The sequence below is a fragment of the Bos indicus x Bos taurus genome, chromosome 3 (assembly GCF_003369695.1).
Source record: "Bos indicus x Bos taurus breed Angus x Brahman F1 hybrid chromosome 3, Bos_hybrid_MaternalHap_v2.0, whole genome shotgun sequence".
Classification (NCBI taxonomy): Eukaryota; Metazoa; Chordata; class Mammalia; order Artiodactyla; family Bovidae; genus Bos; species Bos indicus x Bos taurus.
The window spans coordinates 21485532-21511348 of NC_040078.1; the positions used below are offsets into that span (position 1 = coordinate 21485532).

Consider the following 25817-nt stretch of genomic DNA (forward strand, 5'->3'; position numbering starts at 1 on the left):
GACTCATTGGAAAAGACTCTGATGCTGGGAGGGATTGAGGGCAAGAGGAGAAGGGGACGACAGAGGATGAGATGGCTGGATGGCATCACTGACTCGATGGACGTGAGTCTGAGTGAACTCCGGGAGTTGGTGATGGACAGGGAGGCCTGGCGTGCTGCGATTCATGGGGTCACAAAGATTCGGAAACGACTGAGCAACTGAACTGAACTGAAAGTTGACAGATACTGGAGTATCTGGATATCAAACCTGGATTTTATAAATTTATAGTATATGAGAGCCTAAAGGCCAGATTACCAGGCTTTTTTGCAACATATAGTAGAGGCAGATGTCTGATGGGAAGGGCAATAGTATTAGTTCTTAAAAAAAAAAGAAAAATAAATATATTTTTCACCCTTTCATTAGTGTCAGGAAAAATGGGTCCTTTTCTTCCCCACCATAAAAAAAAAAAAATTATGGGTTCCATCCCTCATGAACCCAGGATTCTCCCTATTGACTGTCTCTGCTCTAGGGATCTTTGGATGGGCTGTGCTCACCACAAAGCTAGATGTCCACAATTGCCAGAAGAATGGGTAGGGCACAGCAGCCTCTCCATCCGCATCTTGCATGTTGTCAGCAGCCCCAGGAATAGCAGATGTTGGCTCTGCTGGTGTCCTTGGCCTCACTTTTCCTGAAAGCACAAGGGGATCTCCTACACAAGGCCTGACAGAGATCCAAGACCATCTCCCTGCTTCTGGCAGCAACCTCGCTTGGTTAGTCTGATGGAGGTTTCCTAAACCCTACCTTGTACGTGCATTATTTTGTTAATGATGAATCTCTAGAAATGGCATTGCTGGTCAAAGGGTATATGCGTTTGCAATTTTGAGAAAGTTGCCATATTGTCCTCCACAGAGGTTGCACCAGCATAACTTTCCACCAGAAACATATGAAATGCTTCCTCATACCCATGCCAACAGCATAGTGATAATTTGAGAAGTGAAAAATGGTCTTCATACAGTTTTAACTTACAGTTATCTTTTCATGACCTAGGTAAAGCACATTTTTATATATTCAAGAGACATTTGTTTATCCCTTTCTGTGAAATTGCTCATCTCCTATAGGGTTGATGTCCTTGTCCATCCATGTTGCTGTAAATGGCATTATTTCATCCTTTTTAATGCCTGAATAATATTCCATTGTGTATACATATGACATCTTCTTTATCCATTCCTCTGTCAATGGACATCTAGGTTGCTTCCAGTGACATTGATTATATTTCATCCAAGAGCATGATATTCCTTACCATTTTTAAAAGTCTTGTGTTTTGATATGTGTGTCTCAGACGTTTTTAATAGTTTTTAAAATAAAGGTCTTGTCCATTTCTTAAGTTTATTTCTTAGTATTTTATATTTTATGTCACTATTGAAAATATTATCTTTTCCCCACTGTATGCTTTATGTTTGTCATTTTAATTTTGTTATCATTCACTATATCTTTTATCTCTTCAGTGTTTTCCACACCTGAAAGACTATTGATGATTATATATTAATTTCATACCTAGTTACTGTCTCTTACTCAATTCTATAATTGCTTTTAATCATTTTTCAGTTGACTGTCTTGGCTTTTCTAGTCATATAATCATCTTATTTGTAAACAGTGATAATGACTTCATTTTCTAGTTTTACATTTATGATTTCTTTTTCCTGTCTAATTGTGTTGGCTAATATCTTCAGAAAATATTAAATAGTGGTGATAATGAGTCCTGTCTTTTTCCTTAGATTAATGGGGGATTCTTCAATTGTTTCCTTATTAAGTATTGTGCTAAGTATTTTATTATGTTAAGGTATATATGTTTATTTCTATTTTATTGAATTTTCAAGATATCAAGAATAAATATTGAATGCTTTATTAATTGCCTTTAACCATCAAAAAAAGTTCATTTGTACCATTTTTATTTTTAAATTCCACATACAAGTGATATCATATAGTATTTGTCTTTCTCTGTGTTGACTTTAAAAAAATGCACAATTGTGAGAGTTGTGAGTTTATTTTATTTGGGGAAAAATAGCTCAAAGGTCTGATGTGGTTAATTCCAAGGCTACTACTTGTTTTTCTCACATTCCAACTATGTTAACTAATGTACTCCCAGGTGCACAGTGGATAAGGGATATGGGAACTTGGCAGCAAGCATTGGCTCAACAATGAAATCCTACACCAGCACTACTCTAATAGTTTTTAACTCTTTGAAAGGCTCTATATTTTTAGAATGTTTTAGGCTTCCCATGTCTCTCACGGTTGGGAGGCTGTGAAAAACCTGTCAGGCAAGCTAGAAAGCCATCAGAGGGGTTTGAATTGAAACAGTCCTATCATACCCAGGAGACTTATTAACTAAAGCCCTAAGTTGACCTTTTCCAGAGAAAGGTGGTCGAGGATCAGTTCAGTTCAGTTCAGTTGCTCAGTTGTGTCCAACTCTTTGCGACCTTATGAATCGCAGCACGCCAGGCCTCCCTGTCCATCACCAACTCCCGGAGTTCACCCAGACTCAGGTCCATCGAGTTAGTGATGCCATCCAGCCATCTCATCCTCTGTCGTCCCCTTCTCCTCCTGCCCCCAATCCCTCCCAGCATCAGAGTCTTTTCCAATGAGTCAACTCTTCGCACGAGGTAGCCAAAGTTCTGGAGTTTCAGCTTCAGCATCATTCCCTCCAAAGAAATCCCTGGGCTGATCTCCTTCAGAATGGACTGGTTGGATCTCCTTGCAGTCCAAGGGACTCTCAAGAGTCTTCTCCAACACCACACCCCCTGTTAATGTCAGAAGAGTTGGTGAAAGGCACAAAATAGTAAGACAGACAGATTCTGGTTTTGAGGTAGATGCTCGAGCAGATCCAGGGAATCCCTCGAGGCCTGATCCGCCTTTGCCTGTCAGGTTCTCTCTGCATGACCTTTGTCATGGGTGGGATCTCCCGTGGTGGCTCCCGGCACTGGATCATATAGTAGTTCAGTGTTTAATGTTTTAAGGACTTTTCATGCTGTTGTTCATAACAATTGTACCAATTTATATTCCCACAAACAGTGTAGGAGGGTTCCCTTTACTCCACACCATCTCCAGCACTTATTTTTGTAGATTTTTTTCATGATGCCCATTCTGACTGGTGTGGGTGATACCTCATTGTGGTTTTGATTTGCCTTTCTCTACTAATTAGTAACATTGAACATCTTTTCATGTGCCTTTTGGCCATCTGTATGTCTTCCTTGGAGAAATGTCTATTTAGATTTTCCATCCATTTTTTGATTGAGTGTTTTGTTTGTTTGTTATATTGAGCTATGTGAGTTGTATATTTTGGAGATGAATCCCTTGTCAGCCACATCAGTTACAAATATTTTCTTTCATTCTATACATTGTCTTTTCATTTTGTTTATAGTTTCCTGATTTCAACTCTTGATGACTGTTTCCTTGGCTTGTCTCAGGTCCTCTCCTGAACTTTATTTCCCCATTTGTAAGTGAGGAGGCTGCCTACTTCTAAATATTGAAAAAACTAACACACAGATTTGAACCTGGCTTTCTCCCCAGTTGAAAGATTTCAGTGATTCCATGTAGTGGGTGTTTGTCATTCTTCTGGCCACTCAATAGTATCTTTTGATGGAACCAGCTTCATCCTCCTTTCTCCCCTCATTATCTCCCTGTGAGAGTGTTGGTAGAAGGCAGAGCCCCGATTTCCTTCCAGAAGCCCAAAAGACCAGATACACCTTTTTCCCACCCTCTGAAAGATGGAATTGGACTAATGGGATGTTCGTATCAGGCCTTTGGCTCTTGAGGATATGCAGTAAAAAATGAGATGACAGTGAAATAATACTCACTGGTGAAATTTATTCAAAGTCTAGTACCTGCTCACTGTCCTACCCTTATCATGATGTAGCCAAGTTCAGTTCAGTTCAGTCACTCAGTTGTGTCCAACTCTTTGCGACCCCATGAATTGCAGCATGCCAGGCCTCCCTGTCCATCACCAACTCCCGGAGTTCACTCAGACTCACGTCCATCAAGTCAGTGATGCCATCCAGCCATCTCATCCTCTGGCGTCCATTCTCCTCTTGCCCCTAGTCCCTCCCAGCATTAGAGTCTTTTCCAATGAGTCAACTCTTCGCATGAGGTGGCCAAAGTACTGGAGTTCCAGCTTTAGCATCAGTCCTCCAAAGAAATCCCAGGGCTGATCTCCTTCAGAATGGACTGGTTGGATCTCCTTGCAGTCCAAGGGACTCTCAAGAGTCTTCTCCAACACCACAGTTCAAAAACATCAATTCTTCGGCGCTCAGCCTTCTTCACAGTCCAACTCTCACATCCATACATGACCACTGGAAAAACCATAGCCTTGACTAGATGGACCTTTGTTGGCAAAGTGATGTCTCTGCTTTTGAATATGCTATCTAGGTTGGTCATAACTTTCCTTCCAGGGAGTAAGGATCTTTTAATTTCATGGCTGCAGTCACCATCTGCAGTGATTTTGGAGCCCCCAAAAATAAAGTCTGCCACTGTTTCCACTGTTTTCTCCATCTATTTCCCATGAAGTGATGGGGCCAGATGCCATGATCTTAGTTTTCTGAATGTTGAACTTTAAGCCAACTTTTCACTGTCCTCTTTCACTTTCATCAAGAGACTTTTTAGGTCCTCTTCACTTTCCGCCATAAGGGTGCTGCCGTCTGCATATCTGTGATTATTGATATTTCTCAAGGCAATCTTGATTCCAGCTTGTGCTTCTTCCAGCCCAGCATTTCTCATGATGTACTCTGCATAGAAGTTAAATAAGCAGGGTGACAATATACAGCCTTGACGTACTCCTTTTCCTATTTGGAACCAGTCTGTTGTTCCATGTCTAGTTCTAACTGTTGCTTCCTGACCTGCATACAAATTTCTCAAGAGGCAGGTCAGGTGGTCTGGTATTCCCATCTCTTTCAGAATTTTCTACAGTTTATTGTGATCCACACAGTCAAAGGCTTTGGCATAGTCAATAAAACAGAAATAGATGTTTTTCTGGAACTCTCTTGCTTCTTCCATGATCCAGCGGATGTTGGCAATTTGATCTCTGGTTCCTCTGCCTTTTCTAAAACCAGCTTGAACATCTGGAAGTTCGTGGTTCACGTATTGCTGAAGCCTGGCTTGGAGAATTTTGAGCATTACTTTACTAGTGTGTGAGATGAGTGCAATTGTGTGGTAGTCTGAGCATTCTTTGGTATTGCCTTTCCTTGGGATTGGAATGAAAACTGACCTTTTCCAGTCCTGTGGCCACTGCTGAGTTTTCCAAATTTGCTGGCATATTGAGTGCAGCACTTTCACAGCATCATCTTTCAGGATTTGAAATAGCTCCACTGGAATTCCATCACCTCCACTAACTTTGTTCGTAGTGATGCTTTCTAAGGCCCACTTGACTTCACATTCCAGGATGTCTGCTCTAGGTGAGTGATCACACCATCGTGTTTATCTTGGTCGTGAAGATCTTTTTTGTACAGTTCTTCTGTGTATTCTTGCCACCTCTTCTTAATATCTTCTGCTTCTGTTAGATCCATACCATTTCTGTCCTTTATCGAGCCCATCTTTGCATGAAATATTCCCTTGGTATCTCTAATTTTCTTGAAGAGATCTCTAGTCTTTCCCATTCTGTTGTTTTCTCTATTTCTTTGCATTGATCGTGAGGAAGGCTTTCTTATCTGTCCTTGCTATTCTTTGGAACTCTGCATTCAGATGCTTATATCTTTCCTTTTCTCCTTTGCTTTTCACGTCTCTTCTTTTCACAGCTGTTTGTAAGGCCTCCTCAGACAGCCATTTTGCTTTTTTGCATTTCTTTTCCATGGGGATGGTCTTGATCCCTGTCTCCTGTACAATGTCACGAACCTCTGTCCATGGTTCATCAGGCACTCTATCTATCAGATCTGGTCCCTTAAATCTATTTTTCACTTCCACTATATAATCATAAGGGATTTCATTTAGGTCATACCTGAATGGTCTAGTGGTTTTCCCTACTTTCTTCAATTTAACTCTGCATTTGGCAATAAGGAGTTCATGATCTGAGCCACAGTCAGCTCCTGGTCTTGTTTTTGTTGACTGTATAGAGCTTCTCCATCTTTGGCTGCAAAGAATATAATCAGTCTGATTTTGGTGTTGACCATCTGGTGATGTCCATGTGTAGAGTCTTCTCTTGTGTTGTTGGAAGAGGGTGTTTGCTATGACCAGTGCATTTTCTTGGCAAAACTCTTTGACCTGCTTCATTCCGTATTCCAAGGCCAAATTTGCCTGTTACTCCAGGTGTTTCTTGACTTCCTACTTTTGCATTCCAGTCCCCTATAATGAAAAGGACATCTTTTTTGGGTGTTAATTCTAAAAGGTCTTATAGGTCTTCATAGAACCGTTCAACTTCAGCTTCTTCAGCGTTACTGGTTGGGGCATAGACTTGGATTACTGTGATATTGAATGATTTGCCTTGGAAATGAACAAAGATCATTCTGTCATTTTTGAGATTGCATCCAAGTACTGAATTTTGTACTCTTTTGTTGACCATGATGGCTACTCCATTTCTCCTAAGCGATTCCTGCCCGCAGTGGTAGATATAATGGTCATCTGAGTTAAATTCACCCATTCCAGTCCATTTTAGTTCACTGATTCCTAGAATGTCGATGTTCACTCTTGCCATCTCCTGTTTGACCACTTCCAATTTGCCTTGATTCATGGACCTGACATTCCAGGTTCCTATGCAATATTGCTCTTTACAGCATCTGACCTTGCTTCTATCACCAGTCACATCCACAACTGGGTATTCTTTTTGCTTTGGCTCCATCCCTTCATTCTTTCTGGAGTTATTTCTCCACTGATCTCCAGTAGCATATTGGGCACCTACTGGCCTGGGGAGTTCCTCTTTCAGTATCCTATCATTTTGCCTTTTCATACTGTTCATGGGGTTCTCAAGGCAAGAATACTGAAGTGGTTTGCCATTCCCTTCTCCAGTGGACCACATTGTGTCAGACCTCTCCACCAGGGAGGCCTGGCGTGCTGCAATTCATGGGGTTGCAGAGTCAGACATGACTGAACAACTGAACTAAACTATCTTTTCAGAAAGCACTACTCTGGATTCCGATGCTATTCAAATTGGCAGCATAGAAAAAGGAAGAAATCGCATTTCTTTTTACTAATACCTTCCTTGGTGGCTCAGATGGTAAAGAATCCACCTGTAATGCACGAGACCTGGGTTTGATTCCTGGGTGGGGAATATCCCCTGGAGAAGGAAATGGCAACCCATTCCCTTGCCTGGAGGACTCCATGGACAGAGGAGCCTGGCAGGCTACAATCCATGAGATGGCAAAGAGCTGGACACAATTGAGTTACTAACACTTTCACTTTTCACTTGCTAATCCTAAAAGAAAGGATATAAAGGTCCACAGACCAATGTCACTTGTTCATGTGAAAGTACTAAATATTCACATGGAAATACAAAAGAAAAGATAACAAACCAATTCAGCAGGATATTAAAAATGTAATGTTGTTAGTCATTCAGTTATGACTCTTTGGGACCCTATGGACTATAGCCCACCAGGCTCCTCTGTCCATGGAATTCTCCAGGCAAGAATACTGGAGTGGGAAGCCATTCCCTTATCCAGGGGATCTTCCTGAACCCAGGGATGAAAGCTGGGCCCGCAGGTGGATTCTTTACTACTGAGCCACCAAGGTAGCCCATTGTGTCTCATTACCAAGCATTATCTGATTGGAAAAGAAAGATAAAGAGGACTGCAGTGATTCTTTTCACCAAAGGATGTGGTTAAGTCCAGCAGCTTGTGTCCAACTCTTGATCCCAAAATTTACTTGTGTGACAAGTAAGTTTCTTAGGCTCCTGGGACAGGCACTACACTAAGTCCTTGATAAATGAATACCTTTGACAAACCTGAACACCCATGATGTGTCAGGCAACACAGGTCACAGAAAGGTAACTAAAACGCAGAGACAGACTATTTTAGTGGTTAAATGCAACCTGTAGAATCAGGACAGCTTTGTGATCTAGCTTGGACAATTATTAGCTGTATAATGCTGGGCAAGTTTTTAAACCTTTCTGAAAATCAGTTTATTGATCTGATGGTGATAATAATATTCTCTTCCCAGATTTGTTGTGTGGGTTAAACAAAGCAGCCTGTGTAAACTACATATTATAGCACCTGGCATAGAGTAAGGGCTCAAAAAATGTTAACCATGATTATGTTTTTAATGGTTCCTCACATTTGAGACAATTTACAGTGTCTCAAGCACATACACATACATGACTGTGTTTAGTTCTTTTTTGTTAACTTTACATTTAAAAAATTAAAAAATTTTTGGCTGCGCTGGGTCTTCGTTGCTTTATGTGGGCTTTTTCTACTTGTGATGTGTGGGCTTCTCATTGTGGTGGCTTCTCTTGTTGCTGAGCACTGGCTCTAGGTGTACAGGCTTTGGTAGTTGTGGTGAAGGGGCTTAGTTGCTCCACAGCCTGTGGAATCTTCTTGAACCCGGAGTTGAACCCATGCCCCATGAATTGGCAGGTGGATTCTTAACCTCTTAGACCACCAGGGAAGTCCTGTATTTGGTTCTTATCAAACACTGAGGTATTATGGTTATTTAAAAATTTGTCATTTGAGCTAAAGCACATGGAGGCTTAGAGAGGCATTGTGACCACTTTAAAATCACAGCTTCTAAATAGGGGAGCAAGGATTCTAACTCCTAAGTTATGACGTCTTTCTCTTGGAATTTTCTTTGCCTCTTTTCTCCCACCCATCCAGCCATTCAGGAACAGCTGCAACACAAGGGACTCTGATAACAATAATAAGGTTGTAAAGTGTATCAAGGAATAGGGAAGGAGAAGTTCTAGATGAGGGATCTGGAAAGGCTTCAAGGTGACAGTGGAATTAGGGCTTGATAGATGTTTGCTGGTGCCTTATGGGTACATGGTGAGTGGACTAGGGGAGATTTGGCTTCCAGACCTGGCTCTGCACTGGGCTTTCCTGGTGGCTCAGTGGTAGAGAATCTCCCTGACAATGCAGGAGACAGAGGTTCGATCCCTGGGTTGGGAAGATCCCCTGGAGAAGAAAATGGCAACCTACTGCAGTATTGTTGCCTATGACAGAGAGAATACTGCCCCCTCCCCTCCCACAGACAGGGAAGCCTGGGAGGCTACTATCCATGAGGTCACAAAAGAGTCCGACAGGACTTAATGAATAAACACCTGGCTCTGCACTAGCTAGCTGTGAGAAACTGAGAAGGTCCTATCCCTTTTCCAGGCGCGTTTCCTAAGGGACTGGTGCAGCGGGACAGGAGGGGGCAGTGTAGGGGCTGCTTCCAAGAAGAGAGCGGCAGACAAGTCTGGCAAGCTTGCAGGAGCTGATACAAGAGTCACCGGGCTTCGTGGTGCCTAGGGCCGAGCTGGAGCAGAGCGTGTAAGTCTGTCATGGGCCGTTATGGAAGGCTGTGGGTAGGCGGGGTCCGTGGGACAAGGATGCTCTTGGAGTAAGTCACCTTGGTGCTTGTGAACATCTTGGTGTGATGGAGGCAGAGCCCTGCTGGTTCTGCACTCTGACCGCTAGAGGGCGCTGCCTTCCGGTTGAAGTCTTCCTGAACCCAGGCTTCGGCTCCCTGAGCCGGGCGCGGGGTGGAGCTTGCGGGTTCACCCAGGAAAACCTAGAGGCAGAGGTCTAGGGTAGGGGTATGCAATTCCGGGTCTGATGGGTCCTGGGGTCACAGCCTGTACTAGAGTTGCAGCTGGCACTAAATAGCAAGAAAAGTGGTGGGGCGGGAAGTTGGGACATTCTGGGTCCACCACCTGTGTGGGGACAAGTCTTATCTCCCTCATAGAGCAGAGTGGGCAAAGACATGGATGCTGACTAGGTTGGCACCAGACTGGCACTCTCACCTTTTGGCCTTTTCTCGGGGTTTCCTGAACTCCCTTGGCTGCCTAGGGCCTGTGGACTGTCAGTATGGAGTGACTCAGCCACAGCCAGCAGGGCATGGACTCCTTTCCCTGACCTTTTCAAATGGGAGACCACTGAGTCTTGGATTCAGACGCAAGCTTTCTGTGATGGAAGGCACGTTTCTAAATCAGGCTCACGTTCCTTTTGTGTTTCAAGCTGCATCATGGGAATGTGATGATTAAATGGCACGTGAAGCTGTACCCAGGGTTTTCTGGGATATGTGGACTGTTACTGGTGGGGACAAAATTGTAAGGAAGAGGCTCCATTCTCTCCTCTATCAAAGCCCAGACCTAGCCTCTCAGAGGAGCTGGAAGGTTAGCAATCCACTTCACAAACACCTCTGTTTGCAGATCTCCCACAACATTGAAAAAAATGCTTGAGGCCCAGAGACAGGATTTCATCAGTCACTACAACTTCCTTAGAGTAGAGGCAGAGTTGTAAGTCAGCCAAAGTTCAGGCAGGAGACCCTTGGATCACTTGTCTGCTTTCTCAGGCCTCCCACTCTGACCCCTCTCGACACACTAGAGCAGAGGCCTTCTCAACCTTTACATAAATGCGCTATGAACACTTCTGTTGTCTGGTGAAGCCTGTGGATCATCTTCTCAAAATAACGTTTAAAAATTCATAATATATAGAATAACAAAGGAAACAAGTTATATAAAAACAGTTGTCCAAACATTAGAAGAATGTGTGATAGAGTGGTGTATGGGCTTCTTTAGAAGTAGCATCAGTCTAAATAAACAATTGTAATTTCACAGAAGTGATGAGCATATATGACATAGTAAAAAATCTGCGACAAGCCTGAAGAGATTTGTAAATAACTGTAATTTCTATTGATTGCAAATTCTAATGTGGTTTGTTGCCTACCTTCATAATGGAAGCAAATGCTAACTTTCAACTAGAGACTGGTGAAGATAAAGATGTAACATTTCTCCCTAATTCACTATCTCATGAGTGAATCCATGTACTCCCCAGTTAAGAGGTCCTGCAGGACAGGCTCCTTATTTTGCCTGTGGGGAAACTGAGGCAACCAGGTCTCCTGATTCCTAGGTGAAGGGTCTTCCCACTAAAGTGCATAACTCTGGAACTTGGGAAGAACTATCTCCAAACCAATATCTTCACCCTGGAATTTCCAGGTTTACTCTGCCAGAAACATGCAGTGGCCAAAGCCTCCCTTGTTTGCATCACCCATAGAGCCTACATCTGGGATGTGAGCTCCCCGCAAGGCACCTCACAGGGCCAGCTCCAAGCTCCATGGAGCCTAGTGTCTTTTCCCAGGCTAGGCTTGGGATCCAGAGGAGAATTGATTCAAGCCTTGCTAACTTTCCTCTGCTAACTGTCTCCTTTTTATTGATAAGAATGACCCTTTGTCATTCATTCCTCAAGACTGAACAGAAGAAAGGAGCCTGGAGGACTTAGAAGTACATAAGCAATTTAGACTTTGGTACAGTTACAGTTTAGACTTTGGTACAGTAACAGTACAGGTACAGTTACTTGAAGGAGTTCACCTGGCTTTCCCTCCCATGAACACACAGTGTGGTTCTTTCCCATTTGAGGAAGTTGTCAGGACAGGGTGTGCCCCTGAATGCCTCCTGGAGAATATTGAGCACGCCGGCTTCGTGGGTGTGAGGAACACTTCTCTTCCCAGGCTCTTGAGGGCAAAGAACATTTTAAGACATGGGGCTTCCCAGGGACCTCACTGGAAGCCTGTCCTTGCCTGACCGGTCCTGTTGACTGTCCCATCCCCGCTCCCAGGCCCCAGGTCCCCATTGGGCCTCTTTACCTCAGGACAGAAGTTCTTTCCTGCTCTCAGGCTGGGGGCTCTGGTGAAAGCTCTGTGAATGAGCTCTCAGCCCTCAACTTGCTCTTCATTTTTGTTCAAGCCCCATCCCCCTCTTCTGTCGTTGCTGGTGCCCTCATTACTGGTATATATGGTCTTTTAACACCAGAGATGAGTTCTTTAGTAGCAATCATGGGTCTTCCTACTTTTCTCTTCCTCCTCCACCCCCACTGTGAAATCTTTTCTTCTCTGTCTCCTCTACCTCCTTCTCTACCACTTTCTCTTTTTCCTTTTTTTTTGGCCTGTGTTAGAAATAGACTAAGGTGCTGAAAAGGCTGAGAAAAACCACTCTTTGTTTTCTTCACCTTGAGGGACAAAGATTTTTCACTTGGTAGCTCACTATAAGGATAAGACTGAAATTAGAATATCTTAATATCTTGTCACTATAAGGACAGAATGTGCCCTCAAGTATAAAGTAAGGTGCCTAGTCTTTTCTTGAGAGAAGATTTGGCTTAGGAGTAGGACATCGAGGTCCTGATAAAGACATTGGGATCTGGGGTCAATCTCCTCTGGGAAGGCCCTTACCAGGTTATTCTTTCTTCTCCCTCAGCTCTGAAGGTGCCAAAAATTGACTCATGGGAGCATCCTGACCCAGACTAAGTGATGGCATTTTTATGTCTTTATTCTCTATGCTTTTACTTTTTACTTTCCAGATGGGCCTGTTAATCTATGTAGGGCTGTTTCTGCTGACTCCAAATATCCTGAGTCTGCCGTTTGACTCTCTAGACAACGCCTTCCTGTCCTGGGCTCATTCCTAAGCCACATTCCACAATCAGTCTAATTACTGGGTCTTGGCTTAGATGGTAAAGAAACCACCTGCAATGTGGGAGACCTGGGTTTGATCCCTGGGTTGGGAAGATCTCCTGGAGGAGGGCATGGTAACCCATCCAGTATTCTTGCCTGGAGAATTCCATGGACAGAGGAGCCTGGTGGGCTACAGTCCACAGGATTACAAAGAGTCAACATGACTGAGCTACTAAGCACAGCACAGGACAGAGAACAGAGCTGCTTCAGGATGAAGGGGAAGATGGGCCAGGAGTGATGCAGGGAGGCGGGGGGAGCAAGGGAGATGAGGGGTGATGGCAGTCAAAATGGTCCTATACGTAGAGGTGAGGGGGTGGGTGACTGACCTTATTTCTTCACTCGTGACCCCCTCACCCATTTCTATTCTGTTCTATTCCTCCTCGGTTGTTGATGGCTGGGGAGACTGTGACGATTATTCCTAAACTCTAGATTGTGTACTTTGGTAGAAAAAGCATTGGTCTGAGAATGAGAAACTTTGGGCTCTAACCTCTGCAAGGCTGGGCCAGGCCCTGTGCCAGAGGGGACCCAACACAACACGAAGTCCCCTGGCTCTGCAGCAAACTCTCCATGATTGCCAACCAGTGCTGGGCTACCCAGGAGCCCTAATTGGGTTGGGGGAAGTTTTTCATGACTAGAGTCCCTCTCCACTTGTGTGGACAGGGAATTCCTGTTTTGTAGTACTCTGTGCCCCACCCCCAAATAGTAACAGGACTTCTGGAGTTTGAGGTCCTTTCAGTGGACAAGGAAACCATTGTCTGGGCTTTGTCAGGTGAGACATACATCAGGAACATGTTGTTATTCCATTGAAGTATTCAGCTTTCAGTATTCATAATGAGTCAATTCCAGGAGCCTGCGGTATAGAAACCCTTGTTGAGAAGGGAGGTCTTTCATCCCCTTTCCATGTCTCTCACCAGCATCCTGGTCACAAGGCCAGCCCACCACAGCCCACAGGACACCTGGCCCTGCTGACATAAACTCTTAAATTGGACCTGGTATCTGGTAACCCAGTATCCTTCTTTGTTGTCCATACAATAGTGGTCAAATTTATGACCTCCTTGTTCCCTAAAAAGGAGATTTGTCCATGCTTGTCTCTGTGGGGTACTTAGAAGGTTGGCTGTGAGGGCATTCAGCATTTCTCATCATCCAGCGATTATATAACAAAGATTGTTATGAATGTGAAGAGGAGTTAAACATAACAGGGCTGTAGATGCATAAAGGTGGGCCCCCTGAGCCCCAACAGCATAGATATGTATTCACACTGGTTACTGCAAAAACCTCAAAGTTTTGCAAAGACCTGAGGGCTAGAAACTGAATCATAGAGGGCTTCTTTCTCACAGTGAGTTGGCATCTGTGCATCTTGTAAATAGTTGCCTAAATCATTTTCCTAAGATGCCGCTTCTGATCCCTCCCCACTGAGCATCATTGTATGGTAGGCACTGGGGGCTGACGTGCCTGAGTGCCGGCCTCCTCTCAGGAGAACACGCTCTGCTGAGGCCCCACCCCTGAGCCAGAGCCGACCGACCGCACCAGGTGCTGCAAGTCACCCAGAAGTGAGAGGACACCCAGGAAGGAAAGCGGGAAGAGAGGCCGACCCGTGCACCAGATACTGCTGGGCACTTTCAGGAAAGGTGACATTTGAATTGAGCATTTAAAGAAGAGAGAATTTCAAAAGGTAAGTGCTTTTCAGATAGAAGAACAACAGGAATGAACCAGGAGTGGGGACACTCGGGGCTTGTTTGGAAACCAGTGAAATGGCTGAGGTGGCTAGAACGTAGGTTGCTTGCTGGCTGGAGGGGCAGCCCCATTGCCCACAGTCTCCCAGATGTTTATCTTGTCAGCCTTCACGTGTCTGAGGTGAGTCCAATCACACAATTTAACAGCTGATATATTGTTTCCAAGATATTACTATAAAGTGCTCCATGTTAAAAGAAAATCTGGTTAGTTGTTAAATCATACTTGTATCTCACTTCTATAGAACTGTGAGGTCTTAGAACTGGAAGGGACAAACACAGTCATCTAGTCCAGTCCCTGGCAGGGTGTAGAAGCTTCCTTGTCAGTGGTTCTCAAAATTGAGTGTGTATCAAAATCACCTGGACAGTTTGGTAAAATACACATGTCTGGGCCCAGCCACAGAGTTTCTGATTCAGTAGGGTTGCGGTAGGGTCCGCGGATCTGGGCTCCTAATAAGTTCCCAGGTGCTGCTGTTGCTGTAATTCTTGACAACTAAGTTATTTAATACTTCTTGAATCCTCGGCTTCCATCTCTAGTTGTGTGTGGCTCCTGACCACTCTCAGCACCCACCCACTATTTTTTGTTGAACCCTCCAGTTGTTTGAAAATTCTCCCTCTTGTTGCCTTCAGAACTGCCTTCCTTTTACTTCCACCCAACCATTGCTCCTAATTCTGCTGAGAGCACCACACAGAACGTGTCTGTGGATGGTGGTTGAGTCACAGGCCTGGGCTCATCTCCTTACTCTCCCACTAGGTATGTGACCTTGGGCAAGTCTCTCAGCTTTTCTGGATTTTCCTGATCTGTAGAATGGAAATAATATGTTTCTAAAATATCTAAATAAGATGTTTAGATTGAATGAGAAAGTGTGTATAAAATAATTAGCTTGTTTTTTGGGCACATAGTAAGTACTCAGTAAATGTTGAGTTTTAGCATTACCCGGATTTCCTTCTCCATGTGTGTGCATGCTTAGTCTCTCAGTTGTGTCTGACTCTTTGCGACCCGATAGACTGTAGCCCACCAGGCTCCTCTGTCCATGGGATTCTCCAGGCAATAATACTGGAGTGGATTGCCATTTCTTTCTCCAGGGTATCTTCCCAACCCAGGGATTGAACCCAGGTCTCCCACATTGCAGGTGGATTCTTTACTGTCTGAGCCACCAGGGAAACCCTTCTCTATTGGGATCTCATCAAATCACTGAAGAAAGTTAATCATTTTAGCTAACATTTCTGCTTTCTGGGATAAACATCTTTAGTTTCTTCACCTATTCCTTATGGCAGTGTCAATATTTCCTTCATTTTTGTTACTCTGCTCCAAACAGAGTCTGGTTTGTACAGTTCCCTTGTCAAGTGTGCATGGGGCTCAGACCTGCCACTGGCCTCAGCATAGTTGGAGCCTAGTATACTCAGTGCCGCCAAAGATCACTAGCTTTTGTGGCTAACTTCCACATTTCACTTGACCCCATCAGACTTTTAGGCAATGAAATGCCTGAGGCCACATCTGCACATAAGGAAAAATTTGTTATTTTGTCACATTTCCCCTTGAAGCTCCCCTGGCTGCCTCTGCATGGGGCTCTTACTATGTGTGGGGTGTTGGCTGGGGACATCACTCTGATCCTGGGTCTGACCTGGGGCTTCCGCTTGCTTTGTGACTGCCTTGAGAGCAACCTGGGCAACAGGCCATGTGAAGAAGCATGTCAGAGGCTGACGGAGAAAAGGGATCTACTTCTTTTCTCTGTTTGGCCTCTGCCTCTCCTGCCTCCATGGGCCTGGTGGGAGACCCAGCGTCTCCCCTGGGGAAGGGTGAACTGACCCCTTTGGTACAGCCAATAGTTTTCTGGAAGGAAACCAAACTTCAGGGCCAGAGGGCATTTAGAGCAAAGCTGTGTAGGCATTTCAATCCCCACCCCCTGCCTCTGTCTCTACTGGCCTCTTGCCCAGAGTCCTTGGTAACATCATGAGGAGAGAGTCAGGGCTGTTTTTTATGGGGATGGCATGGCAGCTTCAGGGGTGTAGGTATTAGGGTGACAGGCAGGCTCTGGGAGCAATGCCTCTCACAGTTTCAATCCCAATTTCCAGTCTGTAGTGAATGGCTTACTGGGAATAATGACCTCAAGTTTTAAACTGAAGGCAGAAAAAAATCTGCCCAAGTCACTGGTGTCAAGAGAGAGTCTTACCTCTTCCTGGTCACAGAGGACACCAGTTCCTTTGCAGCCAGGCCTCCCTCCTGCAGAACTGCTGGCTTGGCAGCCTGACACTGCCACCTGCTCCACATGCTGATCCATATGGCGATATACCAGGTTTTTTCAGGATACAGCAGCCTGGTGGCAGAAATGGCTGCAGTCACAGCTCTGTGTGTCTTCTGGGCTGGGGTGCCTCCTCACTGCCACCACAAAGCCACACTGTGCCATGTGAGCAAATAGGAAGACGGCTCCTTTCTGCAGTTCACTGCCTATTAGACAGCAGAGTCACACAGAATGTGGCTTTGAAGCTGCAGATCCCCATCTTTCTCTGCTTATGGCCTCTTGACAGCTGCTCCGCAAGTGGCAGGTGTGGGTTCCAGTCCTGAGCTCTGTTGTAGCTCTGCTTAGCTCTGTCTTTGGCCAAAGGAGTCGAGGAAACTAGCCTCCTGCATTTTGTGACATCTGCACTTCTTCAGCCTTCCTACAGCACCTAGGAATCTCAGGCCTGCTGATGCCCAAGTCTTTGAATCAGGGACTTAGCATTTTGTCCTCCAGAATATTTCCAGGCTGATCTAGGGGAAAGGAAAAAGATACTGTTTAGCAAGGGATCCATTGCTGAGGGTAGGATTTCAGCACTCGTGTAGCTGGGGGCATAGAGGCTGTATACCACCTTATGGCATATCAGTTGGGATCATCTTTAATCTGACTGGGGCTCCTGAGAAGAGGTACTTTCTTCAGTGGATAATGAAGGTGAGTATTGTATGTGTGTGTGTGTTTCTGGCATGTTAAAATTCTAAGCAATGGGGAAAAATAGCATGCACATGAATTAGTTGTTTCTCTTAACTAGAGTGTCAAGAAGTCCTGAGACCATCCTGAAGGAGGCAGTACTTTGAGGCAGGGGTGTCTTTTAAATCATGCCACAGACTTGGGTCCATTAATCTATTCCTTGTCTTGATTCTCTCTCACTGGCCTTTCACGCCTGAATGGGATGATCCTCAGTCTCCCTGTGAGGACTGGAGTCAGGCTGAGGCTGTGGCCTTGAAGTCTCTGGCACTTTCCTTGTTTACCTGTCCCTAAGCTTGTCCCTTTGGGGCCCCTGAGAAGCTGGAAACTTCCCAAGGCCGTTGATCCTCCATTTCTGTGTCTTTCAGAAAAAGGTAAGGATAGACCCTAATCGGTATTCCAAGAGTGCCCAGACTTTGATACATTCAGGAACGGAGGACATGGCCAGTTCTTGCTCTGTACCTGTTTCCTGCCCCCGCCCCAACCAGTGGAAAAGTACTGTGTATTCTGACCCCTCAGCTGGGAAAGGGAAGAGGGAGGGAATAACTACTGAAGTATCCTTTGTAGCCTACTTGCAAGTATTAATAAGTCACAGCTCTCTAGGGGTCCTCAGACCTGCCAACCTGCTACCTGGTTGGTGAAAAAACACTAGAAAGTTTAACTCAGCAAACATGTGGAGCCACAGTGTGTGAACCAGCTGAGGACCATGACTTTGCCCTTCCTCCTGCCCATTGCCTGGTACTGCTGTAAAACATTTATCTCAATTCTGTATCTGGACCCTGGCCTAATAAATTCCTCCAAAGGTATGCAGCCTAAACAGAGTGCTTCTTTGGGTGTTGGATGAGGCCAGAGTAATCTAGGGAGTAACAGAGGAGATTGTCATAAATATTGACCCAGGGGCAGAAAACTGCTGGAGCTTAAAATATCAGGCTCCGGGTAAGTTAATGAGCTACTAAAAAGACAAGGATAATCAGATCTGAAGTTGGGGTAAAAATATGAACGTATCAGGGATATATCTGAAATGTAAAGGGTGGAGGCTAGAATCTTGTACTAAACCAGGCAGACTGGTGTAGTAGAAGGACATTGGCCTTGGATTTATTTTTTATTGGACTGTAGTTGATTTGTAATATTAGTTTCAGGTATACAACATAGTGATTCAATATGTTTATAGATTATAAGCCATTTAAAGTTATTGCAAAATAATGGCTATATTTCCCTGTGCTGTACAATATATTCTTATTGCTTACTTATTTTGTACATAGTACTTTTAAACTTTTAATCCCATATCCTATCTTGCCCCTCCCCCCTTTCCTCTCCCACCTGTAACCACTAGTTTGTTTCTACATCTGTGAGTCTGTTTCTGGTTTATTATATTTATTTATTTGTTTTGGTTTTTAGATTCCTCATGTAAGTGATAACACACACAATTTGTCTCTCTCTGTCTGACGTATTCCACTAAGCATAATGCTCTCTAGGTCCATCTGCACTGTTGGAAATGGCAGAATTTCATTCATTTTTATGACTAGTATTCCATTTTATATACCACATTTTCTTCATTTATTCATCTGTTGATGGATACTCAAGTTGATTCCATATCTTGGTTATTATAAACAATGCTGTTATGAACATTGGGGTACATGTATTTTTTTTCAAATTAATGTTTTCACTTTTTCCAAATGTTTGCCTGACAGGAGAATTACTGTATCATATAGTAGTTCTAGTTTTAGTTTTTTGAGGAACTGCCTATTGTTCTCCATAGTGTCTGCACCAGTTTACATTCCCACCAACAGCTGAAAGGTCTCCTTTCTCAACACCTTTTCCAGCATTTATTATTTATAGAATTTCTGATGATAATCATTTTGACAGGTGTGAGGTGGGATTTCATTATTGTTTTGATTTACATTACTCTGATGATTAGTGATGTTGAGTATGTTTTCATACACCTGTTGGTCATCCATATTTCTTCTTTTTTGAAAAATGTCTATTCAGGTCTTTTGCCCATTTTGGAATCAGGATGTTCATTTTGATATTGAGTTGTATGAGCTGTTTATCTGTTTTGGATATTAATCCCTTATCAGTTATATCATTTGCAAATACTTTCTCCCATTCAATAGATTATTTTTTCATTTTGTTGATGGTTTCCTTTACTGTGCAAAGCTTTTAAGCTTTATTAGGTCTCATTAAAAATTTTTTTTCTTTTCTTTTACTTTAGGAGATAGATCAAAAAAATATTCCTACAATTTATGTCAAAGAGTATTCTGCCTATGTTATCTTCTACAAGTTTTATGGTTTCAGGCTTACAATTAGGTCTTTAATTCATTTTGAGTTTATTTTTATATAAGGTATGAGAAAATGTTATAATCTCATTCTTTTGCATGTAGCTCTCCAGTTTTCCTAGCACTGCTTATTGTGGACACTGTCTTTCCCTCATTGTATGTCCTAGATTAATTGCCCTCGTGTGTGGATTTACTCCTGGGCTCTGTGTTCTGTTCCAGTGTATGTCTTGTGCCAGTACCATACTGTTTTGATTACTGTAGCTTTGTAGTACAGTCTATAGTCTGAAGCTAGGGGTGATAATTTCAGCTTTGTTCTTTTTTCTCAAGATTGCTTTGGCAATTCAGGGTCCTTTGTGGTTCCATATAGATTTTAGGATTATTTGTTCTAGTTCTGTGAAAAAGGTCATGGGTATTTTGATATGGATTGCATTAAATGTGTAGATTACTTTGGGTAGTATGGACATTTCAACAATATTAATTCTTCCAACACAAGAGCATGAGATAACTTTCTATTTATTGGTATCATTAATTTTTTCATCAGTGTTTTGTAGTTTCCAGTTATTTCACCTCCTTCATTAAGTTTACTCCTTGGTACTTTATTCTTTTTGATGAAATTTTGAACAAGATTGTTTTCTTATTTTCTCTTTCAGATAGTTCATTATTAGTGTATAGAAAAATAGCAAATTTCTATATATTTACCTTGTATCCTGCAACTTTACCAAATTCATTTATTAGTTCTAACAACTTTCTGTGGAAACTTCAGGGTTTTCTAGTGTCATTTGTTGTCATTGTTGTTCAGTCTCTCAGTCATGTACCACTCTTTGCAACCCCATGGACTGCAGCATGCCAGGTTTCCCTGTCCTTCACTGTCTCCTGGAGGTTGCTCAAACTTATGTCCACTGAATTGATGATGCCATGCAAATGTCTCATCCTCTGTGACCCCCTTCTCCTCCTGCCCTCAATCTTTCCCAACATCAAGGTCTTTTCCACTGAGTTGGCTCTTCACATCAGGTAGCCAAAGTATTGTCAAAGTATTATCTAAGTGTAATGTCATCTGCAAATAGTGAATTCTACTTCTTCCCTTCTAATTTGGATGCCTTTTATTTATTTTTCTTTTCTGATTGCTGTAGCTAGGACTTCCAATACTATGTTAAATAGAAGTGGTGAGAGTGAGCATCCTTGTCTTATTCTTGATCTTGGAGGAAAGGCTTTCAGCTTTTCACCATTCAGTATGCTGTTAGTTGTGGGTCTGTCATAAATGTCCTTTATTATGTTGAGATATATTCCCTCTATACCAACTTTGATGAGACTTTAAAATGAATGGATGTTGAATTTTGTCAAACGTTTTTTCTGTGTCAATTGAGATGATCATGTGATTTTTATCCTTCCTTTTGTTAATGTGTTTTATCACACTGATTGATTTGTAGATATTAAACCATCTTTGTATCCCTAAAATCACAAGTTTTTTATCCATGGCTCTGCTCTAAACTTGAGGTTAATTGACTTGGTTAAGTCACTTCATCTCTTTGAGTCTTTTTACATAGTAAAAAAATTGAATTGGTACAACTCAATAACAGAAAATCAAGCAATCTGATTAAAAAATGGGCAAAGGACTTGAATACACATTTCTCCAAAGAAGATATACAAAAGTTTAATAAGCACATTTCTATTCTTTCAGGAAATACAGATCAAAACCATAATGAGATGTCATTTCACACCCATTAGGATGACTGTTATTTAAAAAATACAGAAAATATCAAGTGTCAATGAAGATACAGAGAAATTGGAAGCTTTGTGCATTGTTGATGATAATGCAAATAGAGCAGCTGCTGTGGAAACACAGTATGGCAGTTCCTCAAAAAATTAAACATAAAATTGCCATACAATCCAGCAAATACACTTCTGGGCATATACTCAAAAGCACTGAAAGCAGGAACTCGAACAGATGTCTGTACACTCATGTTCATAGCAGCATTATTCACAATAGCCAAAAGTAATCCACTCAACACTGAGTGAATACATAAAATATGGTGTATACACACAATGGAATATTATTCAGTCTTGAAAAGGAAAATTCTAATACATGCTAAACATGGATAAACCTTGAAGATATTTGCTAAGTGAAATAGGCCAGTCACAAAAAGACAAATACCATGTGATTCCACTTGTACAAGGTACCTAGAGTAGTCAAATTCATAAAGACAAAGAGTAGAATGGTGGTTGCCAGATAAAAATAAAAATGGACAGTTGTTTAATAGACGTGTAGTTTCAGTTTGGGAAGATAAAGAGGTTCTGGAGATGGATGGTGGTGATTGTTGCACAACACTGTGAAAGTACATAATGTCTCTGACACTAAAAAATGGTTAAAATGGTAAATTTTATGTTATGTATGCTTTTACCACAATAAAAACAATTGAGATGGAGAGATCCAAGATTCTTCAAGTATGCCAATGCCAAGATAGAGATCCCTTCCAATTGTGGATACTGTGTTGCCACCTGAGCAGGCATCACCCCAAGTTCTGACTGCTGTTTGGACATTACATAACAGAATCCCTGGATGAAGACAAATGAACTACAACTGTACACAACAACACGGATGAATCTCACGAATATCATATTGAATGAAATAAGCCAGACCCGAAAGGAATACACCAGAGCAATTTACTGAAAAAAGACCTGCCTCTTCCTCTGTTTTTGTCATATTGCTTCTATTTGTATGGGTCTGTGTGGGGGCTTTTTAGTCTGTTCCAGTGTTACAGTTTACCTTGTGGCCATGTCATGTTGTCGTAATTATTGTTTCTCTAGTATCTTGTTATCCAGGAGAACAACTCCTTCCTTATTCTTATTTTTCGGAATCAGCTTGTCGAGTTTCACCAAAAAACAAACATGTGACCAAACAATCCCTGTGGGAAATTTGATTAGAAATACAATAATCTGTAGATCAGTTTGGAGAACTATCTTAGTGCTGAAGTTTCAGTCAATGGATATGGTAAAATCTTCATTTGCTTAAGTTTATTTGGTTGCTCTAAATGATTTTTTAAAATATTTTTATTTGTTTTTTGGCTGTGCTGGGTCTTCATTACTGCCTGGGCTTTTCTTGTTTGCAGAGTGCAGGGCTTGTCTTTAGTTGTGGTGCACAGACTTCTTATTGCGGTGGCTTCTCTTTTTGCAGGGCACAGGTTCTAGAGGGCATGGGCTTCAGCAGCTGTGGCATGTGGGCTCAGTTGTTGCAGTTCCTGGGCTCTAGAGGGTAGGCTCAACAACTGTGGCACATGGGCTTAGCTGCTCTGTGCCATGTGGGATCTTCCCAGATCAGGGATCCAACCTAAGTTTCCTACATAGGCAGGCAGATTCTTTACCACTGAGCCACCAGGGAAGCCCTCAGTGATGTTTTCTAGTTTTCTACAAGCATACCCAAATATTGATCCCCTCACCCTCTGGGGAGTCTGGGGAAAGCTTGGGACAGTTGGCCCTAGGCAGGTCACTCCAGGCTTAAAAAGCCTCATCTGTTTACTCTAGTGATGAGCTATGCAACTGTTACCAATTTCTCCATGTGACACGATAGGAAAAAAAAAAGGAAAGCATTGGGATGTCTTTTTACTTCTCTGTTCCTGACCACTTGCACAAAATGCTGTATGTGTGTGGGCAAAAATGCCATCCATGATGCCCCAAATGTTCTGAACTCTCAAACAGAGTTGCCCACTGTGTACTTCTAGCCCGTTTATTTCCATGAGCTTGCTTCTACAACATGTGCCCATAAATTAAGAGGTCTTGTTCTTGCAAAAACCACAATAATGTTATTTTCTATTGAGGATTCGTCAGGTTCTGGGTAGTCTACAAATGTCTTTTTAAGTCTCCAAGAAATACTCTAACGTTGTTAGTATCTGTTCTTCATAGAAGAAAAAACTGGAGTTTTTTTTTTTAATAAATTTTTAAGAATTGAAGTATAGTTAATTTACAATGTTGTTTTAGTTTCTGGTATACAGTGATTCAATTATATATCTCGATCTCTGTATAGTTATATATATATATAATTTTCACATTCTTTTTCCTTATAGATTATTATAAGATATTGATTATAATTCCCTGTGCTATACAGTAGGGCCTTGTTGTTAATTTTATATATAGTAGTGTACTCCAATGATGCTGTGAAAGTGCTGCACTCAATATGCCAGCACATTTGGAAAACTCAGCAGTGGCCACAGGACTGGAAAAGGTCAGTTTTTGTTCCAATCCTTAAGAAAGGCAATGCCAAAGAATTCTCAAACTACTGCACAATTGCACTCATCTCACACGCTACTAAAGTAATCCTCAAAATTCTCCAAGCCAGGCTTCAGCAATACGTGAACCGTGAACTTCCAGATGTTCAAGCTGGTTTTAGAAAAGGCAGAGGAACCAGAGGTCAAATTGCCAACATCCGCTGGATCATGGAAGAAGCAAGAGAGTTCCAGAAAAACATCTATTTCTGCTTTATTGACTATGCCAAAGCCATTGACTGTGTGGATCACAATAAACTGTGGAAAATTCTGAAAGAGATGGGAATACCAGACCACCTGATCTGCCTCTTGAGAAACCTGTATACAGGTCAGGAAGCAACAGTTAGAACTGGCCATGGAAAAACAGACTGGTTCCAAATAGGAAAAGGAGTACGTCAAGGCTGTATATTGTCACCCTGCTTATTTAACTTCTATGCAGAGTACATCATGAGAAACGCTGGGCTGGAAGAAGCACAAGCTGGAATCAAGATTGCTGGGAGAAATATCAACAACCTCAGATATGCAGATGACACCATCCTTATGGCAGAAAGTGAAGAGGAACTAAAAAGCCTCTTGATGAAAGTGAAAGAGGAGAGTGAAAAAGTTGGCTTAAAGCTCAACATTCAGAAAACTAAGATCATGGCATCTGGTCCAATCACTTCATGGGAAACAGATGGGGAAACAGTGGAAACAGTGTCAGACTTTATTTTGGGGGCTCAAAAATCACTGTAGATGGTGACTGCAGCCATGAAATTAAAAGACACTTACTCCTTGGAAGGAAAGTTATGACCAACCTAGATAGCATATTGAAAAGCAGAGACATTACTTTGCCAACAAAGGTCTATCTAGTCAAGGCTATGGTTTTTCCAGTGGTCATGTATGGATGTGAAAGTTGAACTGTGAAGAAAGCTGAGTGCCGAAGAATTGATGTTTTTGAACTGTGGTGTTGGAGAAGACTCTTGAGAGTCCCTTGGACTGCAAGGAGATCCAACCAGTCCATCCTAAAGGAGATCAGTCCTGGGTGTTCTTTGGAAGGACTGATGCTAAAGCTGAAACTCCAGTACTCTGGCCACCTCATGTGAAGAGTTGACTCATTGGAAAAACTCTGAGGCTGGGAGGGATTGGAGACAAGAGGAGAAGGGGACAACAGAGGATGAGATGGCTGGATGGCATCACTGACTTGATGGACATGAGTTTGGGTGAACTCCGGGAACTGGTGATGGACAGGGAGGCCTGGCGTGCTGCAATTCATGGGGTCGCAAAGAGTCGGACACGACTGAGCAACTGAACTGAACTGAACTCCCAACCTCTTAATTTATCCTTTCCCTCTTTCCCTTTTGGTAACTATAAGTTTGTTTTCTATGTCTGTGGGTCTGTTTCTGTTTTTTAAAAAATTTCATCTGCATCATTTTTTTTAGATTTCATATACAAGTCATATACGGTATTTGTCTTTGTCTGACTTACTTCACTTAGTATGATAATCTCTAGGTCCATCCTTGTTGCTGCACGTGGCATTATTTCATTTTTACTTTATGACTGAGTAATATTCTATTGGATATATGGACTACATCTTTATCCATTCATCTGTTGATGGATATTTAGGTTTCTTTCATGTCTTGGCTATTTTAAGTAGTGCTGCTGTGAATATTGGGGTATATGTATCTTTAGGGGGGAGGAGGTATATATATATTTTTTAATTAGGGGTTTTTTGTCTTTTCTGGGCAGAAGGCAATGGCACTCCACTCCAGTACTTTTGCCTGGAAAAATCCCACAGATGGAGGAGCCTGGTGGGCTGCAGTCCATGGGGTCCCAAAGAGTCGGGCACGACTGAACAACTTCACTTTCACTTTTCCCTTTCATGCATTGGAGAAGGACATGGCAACCCACTCCAGTGTTCTTGCCTGGAGAATCCCCGTGACGGGGGAGCCTGGTGGACTGCTGTCTATGGGGTCACACAGAGTCGGACACAACTGAAGCGACTTAGCAGCAGCAGCAGTCTTT

The 25817-nt window shown here is 42.7% G+C and overlaps 1 protein-coding gene across 2 annotated transcripts in view; it reads left to right on the plus strand.

Annotated features, from left to right (window-relative positions):
* Positions 1 to 14090: 14090 nt before the first annotated feature.
* Positions 14091 to 25817, plus strand: part of PDZK1 (PDZ domain containing 1) — a 63281-nt gene continuing 51554 nt past the window's right edge. Inside the window, exon 1 of one of the 2 annotated variants that reach the window (XM_027535305.1) lies at positions 14091 to 14263. The gene's annotated coding sequence lies outside the window, so the exon portion shown is untranslated. The remainder of the gene's footprint in view (positions 14264 to 25817) is intronic. The other variant, XM_027535285.1, reaches the window with a different exon arrangement.